Below are 10,840 nucleotides of genomic sequence, written 5' to 3'. Positions count from 1 at the left end.
TTCCACGGTCGTAGGCTGTGGCCTTAGAACAATACCAGGAATATTTTCCATCTCTCTGTCATGGCTTTCTCCTACTCCCCCCGAAACGGGATCTCACAGGGAGGACGGAGTGGGGAAGGAAGGGAAGCCCAGGATGGGGGATGTTGTGTGTGGCTGAGGCGCCTGCAGTGCCTCTCAGTTCAGTTCCCACACGTGCAGCACGGTAGTGGGTTCTCTGAGGGACACAAAGGGCACTCAGGCCTGATTTTCGCTCTCAGGAGCCCACAGCTCAGCTGGGGAGGTGGAAAGGCCGGGCGACATGACAATGGGAGGGAGTGTAGGGAGGGCTACTGGAGTTTGGGGCAGTAGAGGAGAGGGCAGCTTGGAAAGGTCGGGGCAGGGAGGAGGGGGTGATGGTCCCCACTGTCCAGGTTGGGGGAAGCAGAGAATAAGTAGCTTGCTTGGCATGGTGCCACCACAGCCCAGGGATTGTATTAGTCAGGATAGGCTGGGCCATGGTGCAGTAACAAGTAAGGCTCAACACCGCAGTGACCTAACACAAGAATGGGGTCGGGTGGGGGTTCTTGTTTGTGTAAGGTCTGCCCTGGGTTGGACACAGAGGGATGGCTGAGGGTGGTTGTTGGGGAGAAGGGACAGATTAGGGAGATGTTTGTTGGTGCCCAGGGATAGCATGCTGGCACAGGAGGCCAGCAGGGTGGGATGAGGTGAGCTGGTGAGTCTCCTGATCTCAGCCATGGCTGCAGTGACCTGGCCAGGCACTGGGCTGCGGGCTCCCCTGTGGGATTGGACAACACCCACCCACCCCCCCCCCGCCCACCTGAGGGGGAGGAGTGTTGCCATGGGAACAGGGTTGGGGGTGGGGTGCATTCATAAATAAGCAGACAGTTTCCGAGAGGCAGAGGCCTGAGCTGAAGGGAGTGAGACAGGCTGGGACCTGGGCCCCTTTGCTGCAGTGCTTGCAATGCTTGCACCTGGGGAGGTGTGTACCTCTCCTCAAGCAACAAAATACAAAGAAACTGTTTGGACTAAAAATAACTGTATACACGCAGTTGGGGCAAATTCTGGACCCCAAAGATGCAAAGAGACCAAAAAAACCCAACTGCCACTTCTGAAGAGGCTGGAGCAAAGACAGGGTGTCGGGAGCAAAAGCAGGGCACTGAGCATGCCCCCTGCACACACCACCGCCAGAGGGGTGGGCAAAAGACCTAAGCCGCCCCTCTGACCTAACCCTGGACACAGCCCTACCCTCACGCCATATAGGGAACAAGCCTGCCCCCGCCTCAGGGAGCCAGCAAGCAAGGGAAACCGTTTGCTCTCGCTCCCCCGCTGCTGCAGCAGGGGCCCCAATAAAGCCTCGCCTGAATTTCTTCTCTGGCCTCTGGTCAATTTCTATTGATTAAGGAGGCCAAGAACCCTGGTCGGTAGCAGGAATAGAGAGAAGGCTGGGTCCCTCACACGCAGGCCCCGCCCCTTCTGGTGTCATTCCCCGGCCACCACTCTAGGCCCCTCTCCTTCCCTCTGGCTTCCCAACTGTCTCATGACTCCCAGTCACCATCTCCAGAGCCGACCTCTTTCCTGAGCTCCCCAGCCCCCTCCTCTCCCTGTCGTCCCCTCCAGGGTCACATGCTTCCAGCCAGCCAGACACCCCAGCAAGAAAGGTAGGCCTGACAGCACTCCTACCTCTGTATTCCTGCCCCTTCCTGCCCCCAACCCCACCCTTCTGTCACCAGTTGTGTCACTCCCACCTTCTACCTATCCCCGGTCTCTGCTTCCTTCCCTGTACCCTTCTAACCATCGCCTGGGCCCTCTCTCTCTACCCTGGGCCCTTGCAGTCCCCTCCTCACTGGTCTCCAGGCATCTGCCCTTTACCCACCCCCCTGTCCCCACCTCCACCCCTCAATTCTTGACCCTGTAGCCATAGTGGTTTATGTCCCCAAATCTGGTGGCATGACTTCCCTGCCTCTTGCCCCTCTCTGGCTCCCCAGCAGGCCACCCGAGGTCCTTCGTCCCCGGTTTCACTTCTCTCATCTCCAGGCCCCTCAGACAAATTTCTTGCACAGCCAAGGCCTTCCGAATATATCACGCTCTCACGTGGTGCTGAGCCCCGTGCATGTGTCTCTAGGACACGTGTGCCACTTCTTTCAGGAAGCCGAGCTGGGTGTCACCTCGGAAAGCCATCTCCCCCACCCTTTAGCACTTTGCGGGAGCGCCCGCTTTCTAGCATACGTTGCAGTGAGTTACAGCCGGCTCCTTAAGAGCAGGACCTGTCTCATTCGTCCCTGCCCAGGACCTGTCTCATTCGTCCCTGCCCAGGCTCCGCAGGGCTTGCTGAAGGAGAGAGTGACGGAAGCAGGGCTGGGCTGGGCTTTCTGAAGTTGCTGCGGGGGCAGAGGCTGGGCGATGCAGCGAACGCGTGTTCCGCGGACATGGCGATCTTTCCATCAGAGGGTGGAGAAGGCCCACGCAGAGAGAAGAGCCAGGTGACGGAGTGCAAACGGAAGCGCACCTCCCGGAGGCCTGCCTGGCTCAGACGGTGGGAGGAGACTGAGCTCCGCAGGTGACGTGAGGTTCGGGAAAAGTGCTCTCTCCCAGGGCTGCCCTGGCAGGGCGGGGCAGTGTCTCAACAGCCGTCTTGGGGAACACTGGCTTGGACTGCCACCAGAGCACGGGGACATCCCCCGGAGCACAGGGACGAGGGGCAGCCAAGCTTTTGTAGCCCCCATCCTGTGGCAGAGTGTTCGGACCACCCCTGGGGTCCTCTGGTCCTTTGAGCTCTCTGCTCCCTACCGCTCGGCCCTGTCTCTCTCCTCAGCCTGGAAAGCCCTCTTCCTTCCTGGCTTCAGTCAAGGTCTCTGGAGGCCTGTGTGCTGAGCCAGACCTTACCCACCTCACGGCCTTTCCTCCAGGAAAATTTACTGCGCTCACCAACCTCCCCCTGCAGCGCTCCCGGCCACTGCCTGGGGGCCAAGCTGCTCTGTCCCCGAGCTGCTCTGTCCCGGTGCCGCCGCGTGGCTCCCCTGCAGAGCGGAGCTTCCTGAAGGAAGCAGAGAGGGAGCCAGGCTTCTCTCTGTGTGGCCCCAGAGCACCCAGTTCTGCTGTCCTCTCTGCACGTTTGTGAAACTGAGCTGGGAGTGGCAGGACGAGCCCTGAACTGGGCATCAGGGCACCTGGTCCCAGGCCCTGCTTTGCTGGAGTCCTGAGCAAGCCGCCTCCCTCCCTTGGTTTCAGTTTCCCCCATCAGTAGAGTGAAGGGGTTGTGCCAGCGCTATCGCTGAACAGAGAAGCCCGCTGCGGCAGCGGCCATTTGCACCCAGTTGATGACAGCGCATGGGACTGCTTACCCCAGGCAGGGTCACAAGCTCCGTGGGCCCCGGGCCTGGCGGTTGGCAGTGCCTGTGCCCCCACCAGTGTCCCAGATAACAGGGTGGCCTGGGCCTCCCCAGGAGTGCAGCTATCCAGCTCCAGCCCCAAGGGACTGGCCAGGAAGGAAGGACCACAGGCCACCAGGGCTCCAGAGGCCAACAGCAGAGCACTGGGTTGAGCCAACTGGCCAGCATTTGCCAACCCAGGCCAGAGGGAGAGGGCAGAGAGCTCTGAGCAACTGGGCCAACCAGAGGGGCCTTAAACTCTGGAGGCAGGCAGGTCTGGTGTAGGCTGGGTCCCACCACTCTGTAGCTGTATAACCTTGGGTTGGTTGTTTAAGCTCCCCCAGGCTCAGATCCCCGCCATAAAACGGAGAACAATATCTACTTTACAAGGCTGTCACGAGCATGAAATGACAGCACGGGCTTGGGAGGCCTTACTACTAGCATCTGTGCCCGGCACATGGCGGCTGCTCAAGGCACCCTTGTTCCCTCTCACGCCTACGTCCTCCAGCCTCCACTGAACGCATTTGCTGACCTGGCACCGGCGAGTCGGGTGAGGGAGTACATCAGGTCATCCAATCAGTCCCCCAACGTGCTGGCTGGGCCTGTCACGGCCCCAGCACTGTGCTGTGCTCGGTGCTCTCGGGGGTCTGGTGCGGTCCTCTCGTTCAAGGTGCTTACAGTCTGCTAGAGAAATAGGACCACACTCACACCTACTCAGACCCTTGAGAAATACAAATAGTGGCCACTGGAGAATTCCGAGCTTGGTGGGTCTCACATGAACCGCATGCATCGGGGAGATGAGGGTTTGCGGGGAACAGGGCTCCGTCTGGATGGAAGCGATCAGAGCTGGGAAGAGGCGAGGCTGCTCGCAGCCAGCTGGAGTGAAGGTAGCAGGACTGGAGGGGGCTGGGATGGGATAGACAGCCCGAGTGGGCAGACTGCTGAAGCCTGAGGATCTCCAGGACACGGTGAGGCAGGCTGTGTGGGGTGTCAGGACGAGCCTTTGTGGGTGAGCCCTGGGGTGATGGGTTCTGGAGTCCAGTCCTCGTGGTTGAGTCTCCTGAATTCAGGCCGGTGAAGGGTGATCACCTTCTTCCAGTTAGTGGGTGGAAGATACCTTTCAACTTCTGTGAGGACTGGCTGGGATAGGATGGAGCCGCTGGGAGCAACCGTGGTGATGGTGTACTGGGAGAGGCTAGGAGGACAGAGCAGGGACCCAAGGTGGGGACTGCACACTGGACAAAAATCCAGCTCCACCTGCATCCAGCACGGATCCACCCCTGGCCCCTGGGAGCACGAAGGCAAAGAAAAACACGAGTGACATTCACTGGAACGCCTGTATTGTGCCCAGCACCTTGCAGCCAGAGGCTCCTTTTCACTGTGCTGGCCCTGTTACCATCAGTTCCCAGATGAGGAAGCTGAGGCTCGGAGGGTCAAGGCCTAAAGTCTCCCAGGGAGTGGGTGGACCGGAGCCCTGTTCTCTTCCTTCTGCTCCAGCCACCTCTCCAGGACTGGAGATTGTACACTGTGGTTTAGGATGGGCTCAGGTCCTCTGCCATTTACTCCCCACATTTGAACTCAGCCTGTTCAAGTTTAAAGACTAGATCAGGTCCTTGGGGACGTCCTCATTTCATCAGCTGCTGCCTGGAGGGTCATGCATGGGGACTCCTGCTACACAAGCAGGGCTTGTCTGCTCAGCCCTGTGGTCACCTCCTTGAAGGCAGAGGCTGGGTCTCACTCCTGACCCAGCACAGCCCTTGGCCCGTCACTTCCCAGAATGATGCTGGCAATTAGGGTGAGTGGTGGGCGGAGCCACCCCACCCAGACTGTGTTCCTGGGATCCACCGAGCAGGTGGACGCTGACAAAGCCTCCTCTTCGAGGCTGCCTGCCTCCCTAAACCGGAATTGCTCCTCACGGGGCCCAGTTCTTAGCGGATGACAGAGATGTTCTCCCGGAACCTGACAAGAGAAGGCTGGAGATGCAGCACCGGGTGAGTAATTAGACGCTAATTAATTTGCATTTCACAAGAGAGTCAGGGATGTTGCAGGAAAAAAAGCTGCAAAGATTAAAGGCCTCGTGGAGGAGGGAGATCTGGGGGCAAGGAGAGATGATGGTGCAGACAGAGCCGAGAAGAGAATGCCAGAAGCCGTGGGCATTCGTGGAGCAGGTGTGGACGTGGCAGGACTGAGGATAGAAAGGTCTGGGGGGTTGCCTGCAGCGCCCACGACTGCTCCGAACAAACAGCAGCCCAAGCTGATTACCCCGGGTGCGGCGTGAGGATGCTTCTTTTGATCTGTAGCTGGAGTGTGGGGGAGGGATGCAGGGCGAGACAGACAGAGATGCGCAGACACAAAGCCGGTCTCAGAGATGAGAGCAAGAGAGAGCCTCAGATGCACACGTTCCGACAGGGAGAGACTCACACGCACGCCCCAGAGAGAGAAAGAGAAGCGAGGGGTCAGGAGGGGAGACAAGGATATCAAAGAAGAAAGTGGGGTAGAGAGAAGAGAAGGAGGCGGACAAAGAAGGAGACAAGTCAGGATGCAGGAGGAAGGGGCGGGGGGCTGGCCGCAAACGCTAGGAGGGGGCTCCGGGGAAAGATCTCAGCACCCTGGGTCTCCCCTGCTGGTTGGCCTTTCTGGAGCAGAGGTTGGGGACAGTTTGCTGCAAAAGGCCACATCATAAATAAACAGGCTTTGGGGGCCATACAGTTTCTGTTACGCTCTCTTCTTCGTAAAAGAGGCAAAAATCATCTCTACCTCGAAGGCCCTACGAAAACAGACAGCTACTGGATTTGGGCCCTGGAGTCATCCAAGCCCTGGGGTAGAGCATGCTTCTCAGATGGACCATGGGGCCCAAAACAGAGTCTGCATTTCTCACCATTTCCCAAGTGGTGTCGGGGCTCCTGGTCCACACATCCCACTTTGAGTGGGGAGGGTCTTGGTCACTGCGTAGGGTGGGGCTGCTCTTTGGCAAGCCATCCAGGCCCCGCTGAGAAGCAGCTGTTGTTTGCAGAATGCGTGGTAGCACTGGGCTGTGGTCCGCCTGTGCCCGGCCCTCCTTCAAGGAAGGTTTTACTGCCCAGCTGCAGGGAGTACGGTCAGCAGGTGGCCTCCGGCTATCAGCCCCGTCAGGGTCGGCCTCACTGCAGAAACCCACCTCGCCGGAGGCCAGGCCCTCCCCAGGGCAGCCGGCACCTGGTGACTGAGCCAGATGGGGGTATGAGGTCCTGGCTGCCTCAGCTGGACTCAGGACAACTCCCTGTGGGGTCGGCGGGGGCTTTGTCAGGCCGGCATGGCAATTCGACTTCAATCTCCTTCCTCCCGATCCAACTTCCTCCCCCTTCCTTCACTGGTGTAGATCCTTAATAAAGCTCTGGCACCCCAAACGCCCTCTCTAAAGAGCCCAACCTGTGACACAGGCGACAGGTGGACCTTCAGGCTGGGGGCAGTCGTGACCACAGGGACAGCATTTGGTACTAGCTGGGCTCACCTTGGGGCAGTGGGTGAGTAAAGATAAAATAACTATGGCAACCAAGGATTTCCCAGGGCAGGGGTCTAAGGCCTCCCGGGGAAGAAAGCTGGGCAGAGGGAAGAGGGAACACAGTGGTGCAGGGATCCGGAGACCTTGGTCTGGTCCTGGCCTTGAGGCAAACATGCTGTGTGGCTTTGGGTGAGTTACTACTGCTCTCTGAGTCTCTGTTTCCTCAGCCTAGAATCTATGATCCTGGATGTATTAGCTTCCTAGGGCTGCTGTAACAAATCACTGCACACTTGGTGGCTTAAAACAACAGAAATCTTTTCTCTCGTAGTTCTGGAGACCAGAAGTCTGAAATCAGCATCAACTGGGCCCAAATTAAGGAGTCAGCAGGGCCACACTCCCTCCGGAGGCTCTAGGGGAGAATCTGTTCCTTGCTTCTTCCAGCGTTTGGTGGCTGCCGGCGTTCCTTGGCTTGTGGTCCCATCACTCCAATCTTCAAGGTCAGCATCTTCAAATCTCTCTGTTCTGTCTTCATATCACCTCCCCCTCCGTGTCTGTGTATCAAATCTCCCCCTGTCTGTCTCTTAAAAACACACTTGTGATTGCATTAAGACCCATCTGCTAATCCATGGTAATCTCCTCACCTCAAAGTCCTTAATTTAATCACATCTCCAACTATCCTTTTTCCAAATAAGGTCACATCGACAGGCTCCAGGGATTAGGACCTGATCTCTTTGGGGACCATTATTCAGCCCACTGCACCTGCCACTTGCCCCCGTAGGCTTTGGCTCCGTTGAGTTCTCCCTTCCTGAGCTGCAGTTCTAGGTGGCTGGCCTATACCATTTGCTTCCATAGCCCAAGATGGTCTCATCCTGCCCAAAATTATTTTCAACATGTATTGCTACAGCTGTTCTGCTCACGTTGGCGGTTTCATTGGCAGTCACCACCACCACAAGGACTGTTTACTGAGCACATCCTCTGTGCTTAATTTTCATGATATCATTTACTCCCACCCAAGGAGGTAAAGTACATTATGATCCCCACTGTGCAGACGAGGACACCCGGGATGGTGACATTCAGCAGTTAGCCCAGGTCCACAGAGGTAGCTGTGGGACTCCCCCTCACCTTGTCTGACTTAGAGGCTGTCTCATCTCCTACGGTATATCTCCTCCCCAGCGTAAACAGGGCTTCTCTTTGAAACTATTTACAAAGTGTGGTCCCTTTTGAACTTTTAAGCAAGTCTCTTATCAGATCCTACAAACTGCAGACATAACACAAGAAGTGTTGTTCTAGAAAGCTGAAAGTCCGGTTATGAGAGCCCAGGAATGAGGCTCGTTTGGGCTGTGTTTTTGTGAGATCTGCCATCAGGCTCAGCCCAGGCAGGGGCTGGGGAACGGGGGCGGTGTCCCAAGCTCCCATCTCAGCTGCGCTTTTATTATTCTTCCAACTGAACTGTCTGGGACTTTGAATATCAGCCCTTGTTCCTGTTGAATTCATGGGTTGAACTTCTTGATTACGCTGTTTATTCATCAGCCAGTGGGTCACTGCACACTGTTAGACATTGATGCTCATAATGACACTTTCTCTTGACTTTCATTTCAATCCCCAGAAATACCCCTAACATAAAAAAAAAAAAGTTGTGTTAGCCTATGGAAGGAAACCACCATGGAAGGATGTTTACAAATGATTCTCTTGTGTGTGAGGGTTTTCCAAAGTCCTGAAGCGGGAAAGTGGATTGGGCCCTTTGAGAACATTTCTGTCAAAAGGGAACTGAATTTAAAAACCAAGCATGCAAGCCAAGCTTGAGGTCAAAGGGTATTCAGTTGGCCCAAGCACATCTTATTCCTCTGGACAGAAAGATCAGTGGTAACAAATGGTCTAGAGGCAACTGGGAGCCTTTGCCCAGCCGCTCCCACTCCTAGGTGGGAGTGGGCGTGAGGCAGGAGGGGGCATTGCTGGGCAGATGCGGCTGGCCACTGGGGGCTCTGCAGACCATACCGAGAGCTTGAACTTAACTTTCAGGGCCACTGGGTAGCTCTGCAAGATCTTAAGCAGAAAAGTCGCCTGTCTGTGTGCTTTAGAAATATTTTTCTGGCGGTGGTAATAGCCCCAGCAGGAGATGGGGAAGGCCTGGACCCTCGGCGATAAAGAGACAAGACTGGATTGGAATGAGAGTCAAATCCAGACAGCGGTGGCTGTGGAGGATGAGCTGGGGGAGGAGGGGCGGAGGATGCCCGTGTACAGCCTGGGTCATTGGGTGGACGGCGGGACCCGCCACAGGGATGCAGCAAACCCGCAGGACTGCGCACGGGGGACCAGAGTGAGAAGTTTTCACTAAGAGAGGAGTCTCAGGGTGGGAGCAGGCTTTTCCTGGGAGTGCTGGAAAGTGCATGCTCCCCTCCATCATGAGATAGAACCCTGAGGACTGCAGCTGGGCAGGGACACATATTTAGAAAGCGACAGCAGCCGGGTGCCCGTGGGAGAACCCTTGCGCAAAAGCCAGGAGTGTAGGCCCAGTTCTGCCCTTACTCATGTGGACCTTCGGCAAGTCACGTTTTTTCTCTGTTTCAGTTTCCTCATCTGCGGAACGCAGGAGTTGGATATATCGGGGCTTCCTTGATGGTGGGGGGATATCTGGGAGTCCCTGGAAACAGTGTGCAAAACTGTGTACGTGCGTGTGCTTGCTGAGGGCTCGGCAGAGTCACCCGAGGAGTGAAGTGACCACAGACCTCTTGGGCCACACCCACAGTTGGAGCCCTGCTGGCCAGCACTGCTCTCGAAATATACCAGGGGCGAGCCTTGTCTTGCCCAACCAGTTCCTGGAAGGCCTAGGCCGGGTCACAGGTTGCTCACATGTCCCTCGGTGGTTGTGTCTTGATGTCCCCCAGGGGTCTCCCCACATCTGCAAAGTCACCCGAGAGGAGCAGCGAGGTTCCTCCCTGCACCTGAAGGCTCTGGAAGAGCCTCCTAGCCCTCTGGTCAGCCCAAGTATGGGGCCTCCGTGCCCTTCCTCTCACTTCTCCACCCTGCAAACTCTTGCTCTGCTTTCAGAAGCCCAAAGGCCATTCTCCAGGAAGCGCGAGCAGCACTGATTTCTCACCGAAACAGGATCCTGTAGGTGAGGTGTCCACACCTCTTTACAGCCTGTTTTCCACTTGTCTGGGAGGTAGGCGCATCCCCACCTCTGCCCCGTGAGACTTTTCAGCAGGAACCGTGTCCTCTGCACCTAGTGTCCTCAAGTGCCGCCCCCAGTGGTTGGCACTTACTTAGTGCTCAACAAAGTTAGTTTCTTTAGCCGTCCTAACTTGTGGACTGATCGTCAGCAAGGTATTTCCTGTTTGTGATCTCCAGCTCCTCACTGGGTCAACTGTGTGTGTTGGCGGGGAGATACGGGGGATGGGGTAAGGTCTGCCCGCTCCCCTGGGAGTTGCTGGGAGGACACCAGCACAGCCAACGCCTGCAGTGCCCGGCACCGTTTGCAAAGTGCCTCATACATCCCTTCCCACAGGCTCCCAGGATGACGAACGTGAAACGAGGGCCATAAAAGATTGCACAAAGCCCATTGGGCTCACACACAGAATAGAAAGAAATACCCATGTCTGGAGCATTTTGGAGCGGGCCTCCTGCCAGCCAGACCCTTTATGGAAAGGGCTGTACGTGTTGCGTGGTACAGCCCTGGCCAGCAGGCGTTGTCTTGCCCATTTTACAGATGGGGGAAGAGGATGTGAGCGTTACCAGCCTTGCTCAAGGTCACAGTGCAGCTCGCTCCAGCACGCCGCCTCCTGGGGCGGGAGCCGCAGCGTGTGGTGTGGCGTTTCCCTTGGACCCAGCAGATGGTCCTGTGCCCTACCTGCACAAGCTAACTGTATCTTGCCCTCCCACACATCCCGTTTGAAAGTGCAGCCAAGATCCACTTCCCTCCCTGGCTTCCATGCCCCGGTTGGGCCCCGATCCCTCTCTTCGCAGGGCACAGGACTGGCTCTAAACCAGCGGG

General features: G+C 56.9%; 1 pseudogene; it reads left to right on the top strand.

Annotated features, from left to right (window-relative positions):
* Positions 1-3,825: 3,825 nt before the first annotated feature.
* LOC103081735 (ras-related C3 botulinum toxin substrate 1 pseudogene) overlaps positions 3,826-10,840 on the top strand; it is a 42,528-nt pseudogene continuing 35,513 nt past the window's right edge.

This window comes from Lipotes vexillifer, unplaced genomic scaffold, assembly GCF_000442215.2.
Source record: "Lipotes vexillifer unplaced genomic scaffold, Lipotes_vexillifer_v1.1 scaffold792, whole genome shotgun sequence".
NCBI classification, from domain to species: domain Eukaryota; kingdom Metazoa; phylum Chordata; class Mammalia; order Artiodactyla; family Lipotidae; genus Lipotes; species Lipotes vexillifer.
This window is presented reverse-complemented; position numbering and strand designations above follow the sequence as displayed.